This window comes from Fukomys damarensis, unplaced genomic scaffold (assembly GCF_012274545.1).
Source record: "Fukomys damarensis isolate Sample0158 unplaced genomic scaffold, DMR_v1.0_HiC HiC_scaffold_35, whole genome shotgun sequence".
Lineage (NCBI taxonomy): Eukaryota > Metazoa > Chordata > Mammalia > Rodentia > Bathyergidae > Fukomys > Fukomys damarensis.
Genome location: NW_022900947.1, coordinates 28,950,498 through 28,971,543, shown reverse-complemented (window position 1 = coordinate 28,971,543; position 21,046 = coordinate 28,950,498). Strand labels below are relative to the sequence as shown.

The 21,046-nt window shown below is 39.4% G+C and overlaps 1 pseudogene; it reads right to left on the bottom strand.

Moving 5' to 3' along the window:
• Window positions 1–16,177: 16,177 nt before the first annotated feature.
• Window positions 16,178–21,046, bottom strand: part of LOC104862928 — a 9,176-nt pseudogene continuing 4,307 nt past the window's right edge.

Genomic DNA, 21,046 nt, shown 5'->3' with positions numbered 1-21,046 from the left:
GGAAAGTGACGTGACGGCGGGGCGGCACCGAGCCTGCGCCCGAGCCTAGGAACGGTGGCGCGGTCCATCCACGCAAAATCCAGGAATAGATAAAATTGTAAGGAAACAAGTCAGTGATTTCTTCCAAGAGCTGAGGCCGGGGGAAAGGGTGGTGTTGGAACGACTCTGGGTCTTGATTGAGATCATGGCTGCACAACTGTTTGATTTACTTAGGACTGAACTGGGCATGGTGGCAGCAAGCTTGTACTCTGGGAGGCTGAAGCAAGAGGATCACGGTTTCGAACCCAGGCTGGGCAATTTAGTGATTTAGTGAGATCCTGTCTGAAAATAAATAAGAGGTGGGTGTGGTGGTATAGGCCTGTAATCCTACTTCTCAGGAGGCTGAAACAGGTGGAACTGTAATCCCAAGCCCTCCAGAAGCTGAGGCAGGAGGACCGCTGCGAGATCGAGGCCAGTCCCAGAGCAAGCCCCATCTCAAAGAAAAAACCTAAACAAATAAATAATAAACACTAGGGATGTTGGCCAGTATGAATGCCTTGGGTTCAATCTATTGTACCACAAAACCAAACCCAGAATTGCACACTCAAAGGGTAAATGTCGTTGTGTGTAAATTATATTTAAATGTTTACAAGTCTTAAAATCAAGAGTGAAGGATGTTTCTCAGTGGTAGAGCGCTTGCTTAGCCAGTGCCAGGCCTTAGTTTCAATCACCAGTTAAAAAAAAAACAAAAGTCTTAAGATTAAAATCTAAAAACAACCCGGAAAGACTGAGGCAGGAAGAGTATAAGATTAAGCCCAGCCTGGGCAAGAGAACAGGACTCAAAATAAAAGATAAAAGAGGGGTTGGGGATGTAGGTCAGTGTGAAGGCCCTGAGTTCAATCCACAGTCTCACATGTACACACACACACACACACACACACACACACACACACACGATGAAGAACAGGAGGAGGAGTCAAGGGGGGGCAATGAAAAGGGAGAAGAAAAAGAAACCTAAAGGAGGCAAAATCATTAATGGATGTCAGGAAAGTTGTTTCCTTCAGGAAGCAGGGAAACTGCCTTTTGGGGTTTTGGAACTGTTCTATTTCTTGTCTTCTACAGGTCTGTTTACATATAGTAACAATTCACTAAACTACAGTCTTATAAATGTGCATTTTCTGTGTGCTCTACTTTAATATTAAAAAGTAAAAAGTATGTTTCCAGGGTCTGTGCTGTTGGTTTGAGTATAATGGGAGAGGTACACCAGCCATAAAACAATAATTCTAGCCTAGCGCTGCCCGAAGGGAAGAAAGGCCAGCCTGACAGTGTGCAGTGAACCAGGCTGCCCCAGTCCCAGCTTCCTGGAGCTGCTCCAAACACTCATGGGAAATGCAGAGCCGAAGCCTTGGCTGTAGTAAACATCAGGAGGCGGCCTGGCAAATTCTCTTCAGACAGACTCTGTTCTTCCTTGCACTGAAAGCCTGAGAGAAACGGAAGCACAGAGGAGATGCGGGGAAGAGGAGAGGAAGGATGCTGTCTTCGTCTGTGCTGTGGAATAGCTAAACACCACAGAGTGGGAAATTATGAGGAAGAGAAGTTTGCTTAGCTCATGGTCCTAGCGACTAAAAAGTTCAATATCAAGGTGCATCTGATTTGGGGGATTATGTTTCCAAATATTCAAACCATAGCAAGTGGGCAGCAGTAGGGTCCCCAACTGTCAGTTGTCTGTCATTGGCACACTTGGGCTGCCTTCTTTTTCTGCACCAGTCCAACCCTCTTCTCTGTCACATAGGCAGATATTGTAGGGCACATGGAGTGAGAGACCGGGCAAGTCTCGGTCACCCTTGTTTTCCTCTTAAATGCCACAGTTTTCCCAGAAGAGTCTTTCCATTTCTGCCAAGATGGCTGTGGAATCTCCAAGTCATAGGCAGTTCTGGGCCTCAGCATTCATGTGGAACCCTCCACGATGGACAGGATGGTTGTCACTGAGTCTCTACTACTGTGCAAAAGGTAGGGGGACAAGGGCATGCTTGGACACTTTATTGCATGAAACATGATGGACCCAGGTGATGTCTACTCAGAATTATTTTAACCTCATCAGAGACACCAAGAGGCAGACTTCTCACTGTTTGACTAATGACTCAAGAGAAGAAAGCAAGATCTTCAAGCAGAGAGTAACTTTTAACAAGGAAATTGCCAAATGATAAATAAATTCTCTCAGGACACCAAGATCTTAGGTACTGCTCTAAAATCCAATGTATGAGAGTCAAGTACTGGTGTACTTCCCATGTGGGGCAGAAAGCAGTCCGTCTAAGAGGGGTGGGGGCATCTCTATGCACAGGAGAAATTCTCAGGGTGTTCTGCAACAAAGATGCCAACACTGAAGGTTTTTCTGGTCCTGACAGTCATGTTCCAGTGACCTGAAGCCAGTGATTTTCTACACGTGACCTCACAATTATTATAATTTTGTTTCTGTGGAAGCTCACACAGAATAGAAGACTTGACCAGAAAGAATGTTTTTGTATGGGTGAACATTGACTTCCTTTTTTATAGGAGATAAAGTATTGATATAGAAAATTTGAAACTATCTCCAGATATGACACTGGTAAATGGCAGTCAGCATTCTCACCCTAGTCTCCTGGTTGCCTAATCTAACATTCAAGTCCCTGTTCCGCTCAGCCCACTTTCACACATTCCGTGGAAAGAAAATGAACTCTAGTGATAACAGCTGGCTCTTGATGAAAACAAATACTCTGGCATTGATTGCTGACGTAAGGTGGTGCTCAAAATAATTTGTTTGTGCATGCTCCCTGGCTGGCTAAGGACTCACTTCTATGGGTGTCATTTCCTTGGAAGCTTTCCCAACATTGCCAAATGTCTTGTCAGCAATTCTCTGTCCAGCCTGGGGAGAAAGTTCAGGGCAGTTTTGAATATTTACTGAATTTGATTCCTGTGTGACCATCATGCACCTTAACAGTAATCCAACCATGGCCCATTGTGCTTCATCTACCTACTTCCTCTTTTTGAGTTATTTGGAAGATGATTACAGGTACCACAGTATTTTGTCTACAAATTTTTGATGTGTATCTCTGACATTTAAGGGCACTGAGAAAAATCACAAACCCAGTATCTCGCTAAAGTTTTTTTTGAGACAGGGTCTTACTCAGTAGTCCAGGTTGGCCTCAAACTCACAGTGATCCTCCTGCCTCAGGCTCCTGAGTGCAGAGATCACAGGCATGTACCACCACACCTGGCTTACTAAAATTTTAAAAATTAAAGTCAGTAATTCTTTAAAATCATCAAATATCTATTTTTTTTTTTGAGACAGGGTCTCACTATGTAGTTGAGACTGACCTGTAACTCACTATGTAGCCCAGGCTCATCTCGAACTCACAGCGAACCTCCTGCCTCAGCCTCCCGAGTGCTGGGATTATAGGCATGTGCCACCATGCCTGGCAGATCTATTTAAGTTTTAAATTTCCAAGAATTTTGTCATTTTAAATGTTTGCATAAAATAGGAAACAAATAATCTTCCTTTTGATTGATAAATCTCTTAGGTGTCCTTTAATCTGTATGTTCTGACTTTATTTCCTCATAATGTATTTGTTGAAGAAACTGGATCATTTGTCCTGAAAGGTTCCCCAGTCTGGATTTGCTGGCTGCATCTATGGTGTCCTTTAGCCTGTTCCTTTCTCTCCTGTATTTCTTGAGAATTTATTTTACTGCAACGTTTTCTTTGTGGTTTCTCCCTCAGTGAACCAGAGCCAAGCATGCTAAGCCCTCAATAAATGGCTAAAGAAATGAATGAAATTGGGCAGCTACTGATTCTTTCCTCGTGTAGGAGCAGAAAAACTGTAGGGTTAGTCTGTCGAGGACTGGATGTTGGCCTCAACCTTTACTCTTTGAAGGGATTTTGGAGAAGTCATTTAACTTCTATTGGTCTGTTTCCCTATCTCAAAAATGAAAGCAATACTTGTGTCCTCCTCATTAGGGTGATGTGGCTTAAATGAGAAAATACACGTAGAATGCTTCCCGTAGTACCTCACAGGGAGTAAGGGCTCCATAAACATTAACTATTATTCAGCAAGTCCTACTGGATGGAAAAAATCTATTCTATTTAGTCAGGATAGGCTGTCAAACTAAAGTAAAAAACTCATCACTAAATTTAAGGATATAGCGAAACCAAGTTTTTTTTTTCTTACTCAAGTTACATGACCAGGGTAAGTTAGTGGATGTTAGATTCCACACAGTCACTTAAGGATCAGAAGGCCCCTGTCTTGGACTCCTCCACCTTACTATGTGGCCTCTGCTATCCCAATAGAAGGAGAGAAACCGTGGAGGTCACACAGTGCTTCTTCAATGCTTCTGGCTAGAAGTAGCACGTATCACTCCCTTTCACACCTTAATTTGGAGATCTGTCCATTTCCATAGTGTAAATGCATCCATCGTGACTGATTTCAAGTCATAACATGACATCATCAAATAGTTGGGGAAAAACATCACAGTGACACCCCTCCATGCAATATTTCTAACAGGAACATAAAGATAGAAACACAGTCACGCACTGCACAACATTTCAGTCAACAAAAGACCTCATGTACAATGTGGTCTCACAAGATTACAATGGGCTGAAACATTCCTATCTCCTAATGAAGTCATGGGTGCCTGAAGGTCAGTGTAGTCTTGTCCAACCTGTACTCTGCAGGCTGCACTGTGGCCTTGGACATCTAGAAATGCGGCCCCACAACATTGTAAACCTTTCACATAACTATGTAATTTTTAGGCATGTTTTTCATGACTCAACTGTATGGTGCTGGACTGCAAACTGTGTAGGGAAAAGGGAATGCTGTGTAGGGAAGGGCGCAGTGCAGTGCTAACTCCGCCTCGTGCTAGCCACGCAGTCAATCGAAATGTGTGTGTGTGCGTGTTATGCATGCTTGGGTGACTTCGTGAGCTAAACTCAGCTATTACTGATAACAGTATTTCAACGTACTGACTCACGTGTGCACCTGTTGTTCTTAAACAGACTTGTAAAATTTCTGCTTGAGGTTATTTATTAAGCTGAAAATCACAAGATATAAACAAAAACCCAACTAGATCACTTGATAAAATAATTTGAACTTTGGAATCTGAAAGGTTTTTTTTTTTTTGATGTTTTGTATCATGTTTTGTATAAAGTTCTGGATGTCTTAGTCCACTTTCTTTTTATTTTTGCAAGAATTTTAAAAAAATTTATCCATACTACTAATACATCTAAAAGGTTAGTATGCGTAAATAAGAGGCTCAATTAATGAGACAAGTATTATATTCCTTAGGTGAGTTGAGGTAGAGAAAGACATTAAGAACAAGATATGAGCCTGAGCAACATAGTGAGATCCCATTTAAAAATTTTAAAAGAAGGTTGGGGATGTAGGTTCAGTATTCCTATTGGTTAAATGTTTAGTACTGGGTGTGTGTGTATGGGGGAGAGAAACATTTGCCAAATGAAAGACTTTGCCTTATTTCAAAGAGTGTGCCAAAATTAGCTAAGGGAGAACTAAAGTGGTGTTATGGGATAAAGGAACAGGGAAAGAAAAATGATTAGATTATATCTGGTCTATTTGAAAAAGCCGAGGGGCCAGGGATTTAGCTCAGCAGTTCAGTGGCCTGCTTCGCAAGCTCAAGGACCCAAGTTCGATCCCCGGTACCAAAAAAAAAAAGAAAAAGCTGAACAATTTAGAAAAGGCTAAAGCAACACTATGAAGTATTGAGCTAAGGAGTACGAGTTTTATCATGTAGGAAAAAAGTGTTTTAAAAGATTAAATGAATGGCGTGTATGTATATTATAGATGAAATGTTAAGACTTAAACAGAGACAAAGAATTCCTCAGTTAGGATGCTGCTGAAAAGAAGTAAGTAAAGAGACCTAATTACAGAAAAATTTCTCAAGGCTGGAGAAATAAAAACATGACTATGGGAAGCTGGGTGTTGTGGAGCACACCTGCAATTTTTGCATTTGGGAGGCAGAGGTAGGAGGATCACTGCAAGTTAGAGGCCAGCATGGGCTATATAGTGAGTTCAAGGCCAGCCTGAACTATGTAGTGAGACCCTGTCTCAAAAGACAAAAAAAAGCATGAAACAGAAGGCTCAAGAGACACTCAAATTTGTTTATGTCTGTCGTCTGTCATCTGCCATCTGTTAGAACTGTTAACTTTGACTCAGCTAAGCTGATCAAGTGAAAAACAATTTCAGAGTCACCAAAGTAAATTCATAACAGCTTGATCATTACACACATACCTACTATCATTTATCATTACACACATACCTATTAACCACACATTCAAACATTTTCTTTAGACTCTAAATGGTCTCAGATGGATGTTTTAATTGTGAATCATATTCATAAGAACATTGTCTTGTCTGCAAAGGTCAAATAGGCTGAGGCACATACAACTGTTAGGACTGTTTCTAAGAAGTATAGGGAGCTGGGTATGGTGGTGCATACCTGAAATCCCATCTCTCAGGGAGGCTAAGGTAGAAGGATCACAAGTATGAATCTAGTCCAGGCAACAACTTAAGACTGTCTCAAAAAGGAGGCTGGGGCTGCCTGGGGATGTAGCTCATTGCAAAGGCGCTGGATTCAATCCTCAGCCAGTGCCTTGTGTCACACACACACACACACACACACACACACACACACACACACTACATACACACATAGAATCAGCAAGTAACATTATTGTGTACAGTTATTTTAACATAAAGGTCTAAACATTTATTTTGTCAAATTTTGTCACTGCATATAGCCTTAAAAAAAAAAAAGAGCTGGGGGAGTAGCTCGGTGGTATAGGGCTTGGGTAGCCCATAGGTTTGATACCTAGCATTGCAGAAAAGGAAAGAAAAAATAGAAATTATTTTTCTATATTTTATAAACACGATAAGAACATAAGCTCTTAAAAGTTTCTGGTGCTGTAGTCAGTTATGCATTAAAGGATTTCATGCTATTAGTAATAAAACACAAGCCACAAAAAATCTATTTTAGTAGATGGGAATGTACTGATGATTATCTCTTCTGTCCCCAAATATATAAGCAATATATTTAAATGCTTATTACAGCCAACTCTATTTAAAAATTTTAGAACATTAATTTTTCTCCTTTTTGATAATATTCAATGAAAACACTTGGGAAAATATCCACAAAAATAAGAATTATGTTTTATTATTGTCATCTTATTATTAAACAATATAATTCATGGTGCTTATCTTCCTTCATTTAACTCATTAAGGCTAAGTAAAAGACGCCTTAATCTCCTAATCACGTTCCAATGCATGTGAGTGTTCAAAGAAGTTTGGTTGTTTTCCAGAATTGGCTCTTAGAGGTCAAAATCATCTGTGCCAACCTCGGTGAAGTTCTGCGGACTGCTTTTTCCTGGAAGTTATTTTTGGTGATTTTTTTTTTTTTTTAGTGATTTTTTGGCGTGGTCTTAGTGGTGCTATACTCTTGGACAGGTTATCCTGTCTCTCCTACTAGATTGATGAGATCAGGTATCACTTGAAAATGGCCCCTTACTATTCTTTTTAATGTTGGCATGCTCATTTTACCTATTTAAAAATGTATATTATAGAACAGTATCCCATGCTACACCAGCAACAACCTCATTAGTTCATGCTTACTGAGTCTCGCAAGTGCAAATTTTCCCTTGTGCTTCACTTAACCTCACACTGCTTCGTTCACTACGGCCCTAGGAGCAGCAGGCCATGCCATATATATATATATATGCATCCACATAGCCTTCGTATGGAGCAGGAAACACCATTTAGGTTTGGGTAAGTCAGTGCCATGATGTTTGATAAAATCGTCTGAGGACACATTTCTCAGGACTTAACCCCCTCATTAAGCAATGACTAACTGTAATTAAAAAGAACAATTAATGGTAACAAGTAGTAAACAAAATAGAAAATGATGAGTTTTGTTTTTAATAATAGATTTACTTATAGGTTTGCATAATTAGTTTTTAATAATAGCTGTTATTAGCTTTCTGTCTCTGTGAAAAAAATACTGTACCTGGGAAAACAGGTTTAGAAGAAGAAACATTTATTAGTTCACGGTTGCAGAAGTTTCAGTCTGTTGTCTGCTGGCTCCATTGTTTCTGGACCTGTGTTGACACCATATATCACGGTGGACATGGGCATGGCAGAGCGAAGCTGCTCTCCTCATGGGAAGAGGGCGAAAGCCAGAGAGGAAGGGGCTAGGGACAAGATATAGTCCCCAAGTGAACACCCCAAAACACCCTGCCTTTAGCTGTGCCCCACCTCCTGTTAGCCCATTTAGCATGATATGAACTCATCAATGGATTAATCTTTAAAGAATTTATCCTCATGATGTTCTAAGGAGTTTTAAATATCATTCATCTTTTCCATTCTTTTTTTTTCCCTAAGTCTCCAGCACCTAGAAAAATGCTGGGTTCCTAACAGATGTTTAGTAAGTGTTGAAGAATGAGTCAGTGGGCCTTATACCTGTCATGAAAAAATAAAAATACAATAATAATAATAATATGCACAAAGCCTACACTAATGTTTTCTAAACAAGCTAACAAGCTAACAAAACCCCAGTGTATCCCCTTTCACCAGCTTCCTCTTTCCTTTGTTTCTCTGCTAATGTGCCCAGGGGTCCCATATCCCTACCAAACCCACCCCTGGCTGTGAAAACCAGATCTCAAGGTGCCAGTCTTTGATCCCCATTAAGGTTGGTGACCATATAAACATCACTATCACCTTTTGCCTGAGGTATCTGAGTATTTGAGTAAGCACTAATGTGCTGGTGAACTTAGGGAAACACTGTTGTTTGAGCACTTAGTTTCTACTTGATCAGAGAGATACCCTGTCCACGTCAGAATGAGAGGCTAAACCTCTTTAGAAGATTCAATTTCAATACCTAAACACTAGCTAAGGTGAAAATGTACAAAAAAACGCATCTCCACAACATTGAACAGACTTAGAAAGAGAAACAATTCTTTTTGTTTTTCCTTAATTCCACAGAGTTGAAGAGACTCAGAGAAATAATTTTTATTTTTCCTTAATAACATAATTCCCAATATTTCTGAAACATCAATTTTTAAACAACTGATTAGTTCTTCCTTGTACTTTAAATTAGAACTCACTGCGTCTGCTTAGGTCATTACATGAACTGCTGGATGTACTACATTTTTCTTTTTCATCAAAATTACTTTGATCTACCACCTTCTCATTTCTCTCATTTTTAATTCTACCTGTCTTAATGTAGAATTTAGCCTGTACTTCCTCAAGTGAACAATATTACAAAGGAGAACTCGTACACTATTAAAAGAAATATTGGCCTCAAGTAAAATCATGTAGAAAGGTAACCCACAAACTAATTTGGATTTTATAGCCTTAAAATACAATTGTGTTTAACTCAAGAAGAAAATGTAAAAACCTGATCTTTTGCATTTTAGTTGCTGTTCAAATTTTTCTTTAATCATATTATTTATATTGTGGTTGTTTTATAGGGTTTTGTTTTGGTTTGGTTTTTTTTTGAGTCAGGGTCTTACTCTACGTAGTCCAGGCTGGCCTTGAACTCACTAAGTAGCTCAGGCTGACTTCAAACTTGTGGAATCTTCCCACATCAGCCCCTCTCGAGTCCTGGGAATATAGGCATGCGCCACTACACCAGCTAATCCCATTTTGTTTTTCAATGAATCAAGTTCACAACTTTTCCCTCTCTCTCTCTTTGGTCTGTTTTCTACCTGTAGAGATTATATTATCCTTTCAGATGACTCATGTATCCTAGCCTCCAAAGAAGGGTTATAGATCCACCCTTTGTCCTTTTTGAAGTTTTTGAAACTTCCTCTCAATGGTAACTAAACCAACTATTTCTCAGTAAACCCCCAAAACCACACACCTAAGATAGTTTAAAGGATTTTACTGTTAAAATGTTCATGTGTGGCTTTACAGATTTTCCTCTGGCTAGCATAGAGATAAAGACCTTTATAAAAAGCACAAAGGAAAACAATGTCCACACTTCTTGAATACCAGTAATTGTCTATTCTGAAAAAAGGCTATGTCATAGTTTGAACTGATAAAATCTTATTAAAATAAAGTTTCACACTATAATTGTTTCATTTGAATAGTTTACTATTCAAAAAATGACAAGTAGCTTAAATACAAGTTTGATAACTATTATTTAAAAATTAATAATATCAAAGCCAGTTAAATTTTCAACAAAGCAATGTAACACTCACTACTAACTCTACTAAAGGCCACACTCACACTGCTTTTGGAGTGATGGTATTGCCATGGGCATTTTCATCATTTTCTTTTTATTTATACTGTTATTTTATAGCAAATAATGTAGAAAGCACACTGTTACAGTTCACACTAACTCATTAAATGCTTATCTGACAAAGCAGTTTCTAGATCATCAACTATTAGTGGTTCATTCTTTACACACTATCCATTACAAGTTATCTTACAATACTTATTTATTGATGGATTTATAACCTATATCAAGCACCATTAATTGCACACAGTGGTGCTGCAGAGGTGGTGTTTTTTCTTGTTCCACATCTGCTTATACTCTTCCTGTTCTCAATAATGTGCACCTGAGTTCCTGTGATAATTTGCCAATTTTTTTTCTAGCTTTAATTGAGTTTATTGGTACATTTTAGGGATACAGTACAGTTACATTCATTGTTGGGATCTTGTACCTCTACATGACAAGTCTTGATTCTCATTTTTTCCCCTTACCTCTGCCCTCCCTTCACCCCCTCCTCCCCTCCCCATCTACAAACACTTTATTTTCATCTTTTCATTCTCTCACATTTTTTCTTTTCCCTTTTTACTCTTCCTCTACCCATCCCACCTTCCCTACACCTTTACCTCCTTTCTTCCCATTTCTAAATGTCATTAATCTTATTAGAATCTTATGCATTGTTGCAGATTATTCACACCAGGGAAACTATTCGGTATTTACACATGTGTGATTTATTTCACTTAGGAGTATATCTTCAATATGTATCACTATATTTCACAGAACTAGAATAAAAAATCCAAAAATTTGCCAATTTTAAAAGGCTGAATAGTTAAGAGATTTCTGTGATTCATTAGCAAGCTGCTTCACAGCAAGGATATTATAAAATTTGTCCAGATTTTTCTGCTTATCAATATTAGGCACATTCATAGTGTACAGAGTATCCATAAGACAGATTTACTTTGCATTTTCTTCTCCAATTCTTTCATGCTAATGAACAAGAGCTTATTTGCTAATAAATAGTGAAATGGTCAATCTGCTCTGGACAATTAGTCTCTGAATTAAAAGACTCTATAGCTTAATATCTTTTAAGCTTACTGACAAGAAATAACATTATTAGTTAACTAATGTATTACTTGGAATATTATTCCTTTTATGTAGATTACACAAAGTTTGTGAAACTACAAAAAGGCAGCAAAATTACATGCCCATAATTCAATTTCAGCATGGTAACAGACACAAAACAAAAACAAATATTATAGCTATAAATTTTAATCACAGAGTCAGTTCTTAAATTATAAAATAGCAACATTGAAAAATAATCAATATTCAATCATACTCATTTGAAGATTGGTTTACTATTTTAACTATAGGGAGTGAAAATGGAACAAATGCCTACTAGAGTGCAAAAAAATTTTTGGGGGGTACTAGGGATTTAACTCGGGTACTTGCGCTTGTGAGGAAGGTGGCGGATCCACTGAGCTAAATCCCCAGCCCTCATGCAAAATATTGAAACAGAAATCTCCTCTCAAAAATCCAATAGATATGAACAACTGTGAAGTACACACTTAACACTTCAATAAATAATATGTTGTATTTATATATTATATAAATGTATGAAGTTCTAGTATAAAAATTTTTAAATGGTTACACTAAAAGAAATCTTCCATAAGGAGTTTCTTTACTTAATAAAGGCTTTCCCTTTAGAAAAACTTAAATAAAATATATAAATTATCTCCTAAATTAGATGGTTTTTAACAATTCACACAACTCTGATGACTTTACAAGTAGGTGTCCCTTAAAGCCTTGAAAAAAAAATGACAGCATTTTCCTGCATAAAAGTTGCTTTGGAAAGGAAGATGGTTTCTTTCTGCCCCTTCCAAGAGCTTTTTCTGTTACTGCTGCAGTTTTCTTGGTTGGCTCTTTATTCTATCAACTAGGTTTGGCCAGGGAGAAATTAGTTTAATTTCTATTGGAGGAGGTGACCAAGAACTTTCTTCTTTCTCTTTGCTTGCTTGTTGTGGTTTTGCAGTCTTGGCTCTTTTCACTTTTGCCTGCCCATAGCTTCTAATTTAGCATCATCTACAAGGTGGGATATAAAGGAGATGTTTTTTCTCCTGGTCCTCAAAGCAGGAGGTGAGAAAAATAAAGTGAGGTAATAAATCTGAAACTAATTTTGCAGAAACCCGTTTTTTTTTTTCCTTTCAATTTTTCTTGGAACCTTTGCCAGAGGAGGAGAAAATAAAGAATCATATTTTGGTTCAGAGAGTTCTGGCAACAGGATAGACTTGCTTGATCTTATTATTTTGCTATGGGAAATTTTAGTAAAAGCTGCAGCAGCAAGAACTCTTTCTTCCTTGTCATTTTATTCTTTGTATTTCATTTCATCTATGTATTCTTGTGATACTAAGCACAGTGGACACTTTTGGCTTTGATTTTCAGCATTATTTGTAAGCTTTTTCTTGGTGCTAATTACCATAATTTGGTAATTATGGATTTTTCTAAACCTGACTTGCCAACATCAGTATTTTCATTTCTAGCTGTGGCATTCCTTGCAGATCTTTGGTGAGAACTTTCATCTTTTTGGAACTTGTCTCTTCTGTCATAGCCTTAGACCCAACATCTTCCAATGGATTTATCTTCCTTGGTCTACCATGTTTCCTAAGTGTGGCAGGCATATCAAATTCTGCTTGAAGAGTCAATGTGGATGCATCAATTTTAGACTCTTCTAACAGATCAAAAATGCTAACATATCTTTCTTTGATTCTTCTCCTACACTGAATAGGAAGTAGCTAGTCATTGGATTTTTCATCTTGCTTAAATCTTTTATTTTCAGAATCTTCTAAATTAGTATTTGTCAAATTTTTGGCAATCCTCTGAGGATTTTCTACTTGATGAACTTTTAGATCATTTATCATTTCAGTACTTTCCTGATTTTCTACAGATTTCTTGTTTTAGGAGTCCTTTGTGTAAGAGGCAAAAGCTTAACTTCTTTTCTAAAAGAAGTTTTTTCAGTTGCTAGTTTTAATGGATGAGATGATTTTAATCTTTTTGGTTTCCTACCTGGGGTAACCTGTATTCCTTGTTTCACAGAATCAATACTTTCTAATATGTCTTGATGAATTTCCTTTTTATTCTTTCCCCTCAGAAAAGAAAAGAATTTTGGGTATTTGCTGTTTCCTGAGATCTTCCTTTGACATCAGAATAGACATTTATAATGGGCTCAGAAATGCCTTTTGTTTTTCTAGTTTTCTTTATAGCTAGTGCCCAGCATCTTAGGAATACCAACATATTCTGACTCTGCCTGTTGTGTTGAGTTGATGTTCAAATTTTGGACCTGCTGCCTTCTTGAGAGAGATCTGGAAGAAACCATATCATCTTCCTAGCTACCATTTATAGTCACTGAATTTGTCTTTAGTGTGGGTCTGATTAACTTAATGGCAGCCATTGCCTTTTGGCTTATTAAAGGTATGTCTTCATGCATGGACTGTTCCATTGTATCTGAAATACTTTCTTTTCTTATGTCTTTAATTCAATTTAATATATTTTCTGCAAGTGTTACTTTAATTGGATCAGGCACATATGGTAAAGTCTACTTTTCAGAATCCTTGGTCACTAGTTATGATAGGTGGAAAATTTGTAACATGCACATTATCATCATTCTCTACACTGTAGTTTTTCCTTGATTGCTGTGTTAGCTGCTTTAGTCAGCACATTAGATATCACAGAATTGTCCCTCTCAACTTCTCTTTCACCTTCTAATATCAAGGTAAAATTGTTCTGAGCCACAAAAAGTTCCCCATCTACTTTAGCAATGTCACATTCAACAAAATCTTTATCATCAGGCAAATCACAAAATTGTTGCTCAACAGTATCAGAATTATATTGAAGTTTAAGAATTTTCAAGGGAATGCAATTCTTTAGATGAATGATTCCTAGCCTCTTCTTAATTTTGAACTTTATGTTTTTCATGTGCAATCATGTGATCTTCTTGAGTATCAGGAGGCTTTTCTTTTGGTAAAACAGCACTTTCTTTCAATGCATAACATTCCATTTTACCCTCTTCTCTTAAGTTACTTTAGGGTCAAGTCTATGTTCAGAAGTAATTAGATTTTCAAAGCTAATGAGCCTAATGTTTCCACTATCACCAGCGACATCAGCGAAAGATTCATTTTTATTTGCACTGATTTTCCAGGTACGGGTTTTGAGAGATATTAATCCTTCATCTAAAATTGGCAACTTTGATTTAGGGGTGAGGATTTTACCTTTCTGGGTTGCCGGCACACAAAGGTAAGCTTCAGCTCCTTGAATGGGGCTTAAAATGGTTTAATTCTGAAAATGCTTCCTGTGCAACTTCTAAATCATATATTTGTTTCTCTATGTCTGGAGGAGTTGCTTCTCACTCAAATATATCTTTATCAAATCACTTTTTCAGTTTTTTCAGTTAAATTAGTAATTAGTTCAGTGGAAGAGCTCGCTACCTTGGAAGATGTGAAAACAAAAATCTTCAAATTCTTCTGGTGACAGTGCATTGTAATACTCTGAAAGACTCTGGTCTGATCTGGTTGAAGCACTACTATCTTTGCTTACCTCCAGGATCTCCAAACTTTCTGGGGTTGTATACTGTGACTCTGTGTCCACTTCTTGATGATCCTTTCCAGTGCTATTCAGGGAAGAAGATGTAGTTTTATCTCTCCTGTTCAGCCATTCCGTTTCTGTGAGAAATTCACTTTTATGGAAAAGTGTAGTAACAGATATTTTTGTTTCAGAGTCATCTTCAGATTCTGAAGTCAATTTTGTGCTCATATCTTCTTCTGCCAATAAAAGTCTAGTTTTTTTTTTAAGTTGTAAAGATGGAGTAAGAGACTTACTAGGTGATACACAAGGAAATACTAATGGAGTTGTCTGAAGACCTGACCTTTGGATGGATTGAGGAGTCAATTCAGAGAATCTAGAAGAAGTAACTGACATAGCCAAAGCTTTAGCTTTCTTAACTCTTAGAGAAGTTTCAAGCAAAGGCAATTCTGAAGACTTATGGTATTTTGCTTTTTCAGTTATGAACTTAATGAGACAGACAGTAGGTATAGAGGTCTTTGGGGGCTTTGCTGAATAAACCCCAAGTATTGAGAGGGCTGCAGGACAGGATAAACAAGCAAGTTCAGCACTCTAGAAATTTTCTGTGATACTTTTGAAATTGATTTTCAAAAAAAAAAAAAGCCACAGGCAGCTCTGGATATAGGAAATTATATACTATAGGAGATGGTTCTTCTATTTTAGGACTATAGAACAGTAAGATTCTATTTCTAGGTTCACACTTCTTCAATTTTGCATAACACATTATTAATGAAAGCAGATCTTATTAGCACTGTCTTTGTTACAGCTTTTCTTGGAAATGTTGATAGTGGTTTTGGTCTAGAAACTTCTTGAAAAACTTTTGATCTTGACTGGTTATAAGGCTTAGCTTGCTCAGGGGCTAACTTTCTTTGGACTTTAGGAAGGATTTTCCCATATTGACCTAAAATAGTATTTTGAGTCACTGATCTCGCCTGTAAATGAGGATCACGATCACTCTTAAAATTAATCTTCAGCATCTGGTTCAGCCTCAGGGCAGGGATATAAGTGGCATGCTGGAAATGGTGAACTAAAAGGAATTCCTGACTTTGAGCCCTGGGGTTGGGTTGTAAAAAGTTTACTAAACATTCCTGCTCCATGTCTATAAATGGTAACTTCGGTAAATCTTCCATTAAGCCCATTTCCTGACATATTTCATACATGTGCTTTAGTAACTCCTTTTTATTTATTATGTTAGAATGTTTTTTTAAATAAACTCCAGGCTTCAACCACACATCTATTAAAGAGCAAAACTGTGAGGGGAAGGAAAACATCATTGTCACCTGACACTGTTGTTGGCTTGTTTGAATGTATCTGAGGGCATGTCTGTGCTCTCCTTGAATCAGGAGGGCTTGAATAATCTTTGAATGTTGCCATGACTCAGGTTTCTCAATAGCTCAGTAAGTCTTGTTGACAGAAGACCAGATAGAAGACACTGATTATAACCATCAGGAATGACATCATTAAGAAGTGGTTCCAATTTCTTTAAAAAGGTCAAAGTCTCCTTCTGAAAGCCAGTACAAATTATAGGACAACTCCAGAGTTTAATGAGCATGTGGCATCAAAATTAAAAGTACTGAGGTAAAAAAATACTGCTCTGGAGGTGAATATGAATAAGGAATGCCTTGACTTAAACTTCTCTCACGGACTAATATATCCAGATATAATGTAGATAAGGATTATTTAAAACAGACTCCAATGACCATAATGCAAAATAGGAACAATTATGCAGGCATTCTCCTGATCTTATTGAATCGGGAATTTGTACAAGATACTATGGAGAGCGCAGCCATATTGACCTGTGATTCACCCGAGCAGTGTGGACTGCCGTCGCCCATAGCAACGGGCTAGTTCAGCTGGTGGTCTGATCTGTTGCCTAGCAACTGTAACGGTTTAACGGTTTCCTTCTGGAATGTGCGGGCGGTACTCTCGCTCCCATGCAGCGAGAGAGTATAAAAGGAAGAGGTTCTGTAATAAATAAAGCAAGGAACATGAGAAGAAAAGTGCTTCCCATCTCTCCGTCCTCGTCCTTTCAGGTTTAGGACTTGCTGGCAGGATCCTGACGTCGTGGCTCGCGACAAGTGGCGCCCGAACAGGGACCTGAAAGTCGATGAGGATACGTAATCCTGGACCCAGGTCGAAGGCAGCGACGGTGCTCCGGAGGACTGACTGCTGCGCCTGATCCTCGCAGTAAGTCTACCGTTCACTTCATGAAGAAAAAGTGAAAGAGAGTAAGAAAAAAGTGAATAGGAGGTAGAGAGTGTCAAGTCTGTTGGGAAGATTTTATAAGTTAGAAATTGTTAATTATGGGACAGTCAGAATCCAGAAATTATCTAGCAAATTCAATTCAGAGCCTATTGAAAGCACAAGGAGTAACAGTTGAGAGGGCACAATTAGAGGCCTTTGTTAAGATTCTGGACACAGTTTGTCCATGGCTATATGGTAAGGCAGAAATAAATGCTGAAGTATGGGAGACAGTTGGAAAACAGTTGAATGAAGCCCTTGTGGCTAAGCCCGATCATTTTCCAGAAAGTGCTCCTTTTTATTGGGCTTTGTTAAATGCAGCTCTCAGGACCCCAACCAAAAAGGAAATTTTGGAAGCCTTAAACGAGGTGCATGAAGGGTTAGAAGAAATTAGAGAGGAGCACTCTCAGACTTCAGAGCCTCCTGAATCTGGTCCAGAAAAAGGCGCTATAGAATGTCCTCTTTCACTTGAGCCCCCCGAGCCTCCAGATTCTGGAGGACCCCCCGCAGTGCTATATCCCAGTTTTGAGGCTTTTCCACTGCCTTCTGCACCACCCCCCACTCAGAGGGAGGCAAACCTGGCTCAGTTACATACTATTAATCAGGAGCTCAGTGAGGAACTTCAGCTGAGGCAGCAGATTTCATGCCTCTCAAGCAGACTTGCATCTCTTCGTGCCTCAGAGGCCAGGCCTACCAATGAGCTCAATGGTAAAGACCCCATAACAACTGAAGGGTCTCAAGGCTTAGCATCTCCTTTACAAGAGGCTCTCAAACGCACCACAGCACAAGGGGAGGAAGTCTTTAAACTATACCCCATCGTTCAAGTAGAGGGACCCCAAGGGCCGATTAGAGAACATTGCCCTCTTGAGTTTAAATTGGTGAAAGAATTAAAAACTGCTGTAAATCAGTATGGCACTGCAGCTCCTTTCACTTGTGCTATCCTGGACTCCATTGCTGGATCCTGGCTAACACCAAGTGACTGGATTGCGGTCTGCTGCGCAGTTCTTTCAGGGGGAGATTTCCTCCTGTGGAAATCCTATTACTCTGAGCAATGCAAGGCAGCTGCCATCCGCAATGTTAATGCTGGAGCTGCCTTGGCAAATTATGACATGCTTATGGGAGAAGGATTGTTCGAAAGCATGCAAGCCCAGGTTAATTATACACCACCAGTTTATGAACAGATCGCTAATTGTGCGCGCCGAGCATGGAAACAACTTTCAACGGCGGGCAATCTTAGCACTAGTCTTAGTAATATCAGGCAGGGGCCAGATGAACCTTATTCTGAGTTTGTTTATAGGTTGCTAGACGGAGCAGGGAAGATATTCCCTGATGCACAGACAGGGCTACCCTTTGTTACACAGCTTGCTTATGAGAATGCCGATAAATGGTGTAAGTCTGTCCTCAGACCCTGGAAAAATAAAGCTGACTTAGATGGTTATATTTGGCTTTGTGCGGATGTGGGAGGACAAGTGACTGTGGCCTGGGCTCAGGCTGCAGCACAGCGCGCTGCGCGAGAAGGAGGCACATTCCAAACATTTTATCAGTCCTTACATAGGACTCAGAATGCAAAAGGAGGCCCTAAACAGCCTACTCCTCCTGGTCGCGCACTGCCTGTCTGCTATGCTTGTCGCCAAACAGGTCACCTGCGAAGGGAGTGCCCCTCCAGGAGCCAAATTTCCAGACCTGTGCTTTGCTCCCATTGTCAAAAGGGTCTCCATTCACCTAAAGAGTGCCGTTTGCTTTTTGCAAAAGATGGCACCTTTCTAGGTCCAAATACATCCTTTCCCAACCAGCCAAAAAACAGGAATCAGGGCCCACGACCTCGGGGCCCAATAAATGCGAGGCAAAACTTTTATCCGCTCCAACAATTTGTCCCAGAGACTCTCAGCGATATGTCTCTGATTTGTGCCGAGCAACCCCCGGAAGCGGAGGACTAGATCTTGCCTCTACTTCCTATACAGTACTCACCCCCCAAATGGGCCCACAGCGCCTCCCTACGGGAGTGTTTGGGCCTCTACCTGAAAGAACAATTGGCTTATTCCTTGGGAGGAGTGGCTGGACTTTAAAAGGGCTCCAGGTTCATCCTGGATTGATTGATGCAGATTACACAGGATAAATTCAGATCATGGCCTCCTCGCCTAGAGGAGTTATGGCTATCCCACAGGGAGAAAGAATAGCTCAGCTGCTCCTCCTACCTTTCCGCAGTGACACTCTAGCAATAGGTGGCACACGAGGAGATAAAGGATTTGGCTCCTCTGACGCTTATTGGATACACCAAATTACATCCAAGAAACCAGAGATGCATATCACACTTAATGGAAAGCCATTTAAAGGACTCTTAGACACAGGGGCAGATGTCTCAGTAATAGCTGAACAGCATTGGCCAGCCACATGGCCTACCCGAGCGACAGTCACCCAACTGCAAGGACTTTACGTTGCTAATGCGCTCCGACAGAGTAGCCAGATGCTTACTTGGAGAGATGAAGAAAGTCATGAAGGGGAAATACAGCCTTATGTTGTTCCCCACTTGCCGATAAACCTATGGGGCAGAGATATCTTGGCAGCTATGAGAGCTTTAGTTTGTAGTCCAAATGAAGTGGTCACCAAACAGATGTTAGCTCAAGGCTATCATTCGAGTCAGGGTCTAGGAAAAACAGGATCACCCCAAACACCTCTCGAGGCCCGTCCTCGACCCCCACATTTAGGATTAGGAAACCCTTTCTAGGAGCCATTGTTTCTACTGCACCCCATGTAAGGAAAATAGAATGGATAGAGGGCCCACCAGTATGGGTGGACCAATGGCCCCTAACTCAGGAAAAACTAAAAGCCGCCCAATGTTTAGTGCAGGAACAATTGGACGCGAGACATTATAGAAGAATCATTCTCGGTCTGGAATACTCCTATTTTTGTTATTAGGAAGAAATTAGGAAAATGGCGCCTCCTACAGGATCTGAGAGAGGTTAACAAAAGAATGGTCATTATGGGATCATTACAACCTGGCCTCCCTTGCCCGGCGGCCATCCCTGCTGATTATTATTTAATAGTCATAGATCTTAAAGATTGTTTCTTTTCTATTCCTCTCCATCCTGAGGACAGAAAGTATTTTGCCTTTAGTGTTCCTAGCATAAATTTTTCTGAACTCTTTACACGATATCAATGGAAAGTGCTTCCCCAAGGTATGGCCAATAGCACCACTTTGTGTCAACATTTTGTACAGCAAGCCATAACACAAGCCAATTTAGCTACCTCTGTTTTGTGTTATCATTATATGGATGGTATTTTATTAGCTGGTTCCAATTCGGATTTTATAATACAAGCCTTTGCTCAGTTGTCTGATAGTTTAAAAAAATGGGGACTTATCATAGCCCCTGAAAAGGTACAAAAAGTAAGGCCTATACAATATTTGGGCTTTCAATTAGGTACAGATAAAATCATTTCCAAAAAATTAAAAATAAATGTGAATAATTTAAAAACTCTCCACGATCTTCAGACTCTTTTGGGAGATATTAATTGGTTGCATCCTTATTTAAAGATTTCTACTCATCAGTTGTCTCCCTTATTCCAACTGTTAGAGGGGGATGTGAGCCCTCTTTCTCCCAGGACTCTAACTGAGGAAGCCCGTTTTGCTCTAAAAATAGTGGAACAAGCCATAGAGGAACAATTCATATCTTATTATGAACCAGGACTCCCACTTCTCCTAATTATTTGTGAATCCCCTGATTGGCCTACGGGAGTATTAATGCAAAAAAGACCTCTTTATTGGATTCATCTACCTCATGCTCATCTAAAAGTCATCAAACCTTACCATGAGATGGTGGCTCAATTATGTCAGATTGGAAGGAAGGCCGCTGTCATCATCTTTGGTAAAGAGCCCGACAGGATTGTGATTCCCTATGATAAAAACCAAAGATTGTGCTTGGACCAGACTAGCACCTCCTGGTTCCTTAGCTTCCTAGATTTTTCAGGT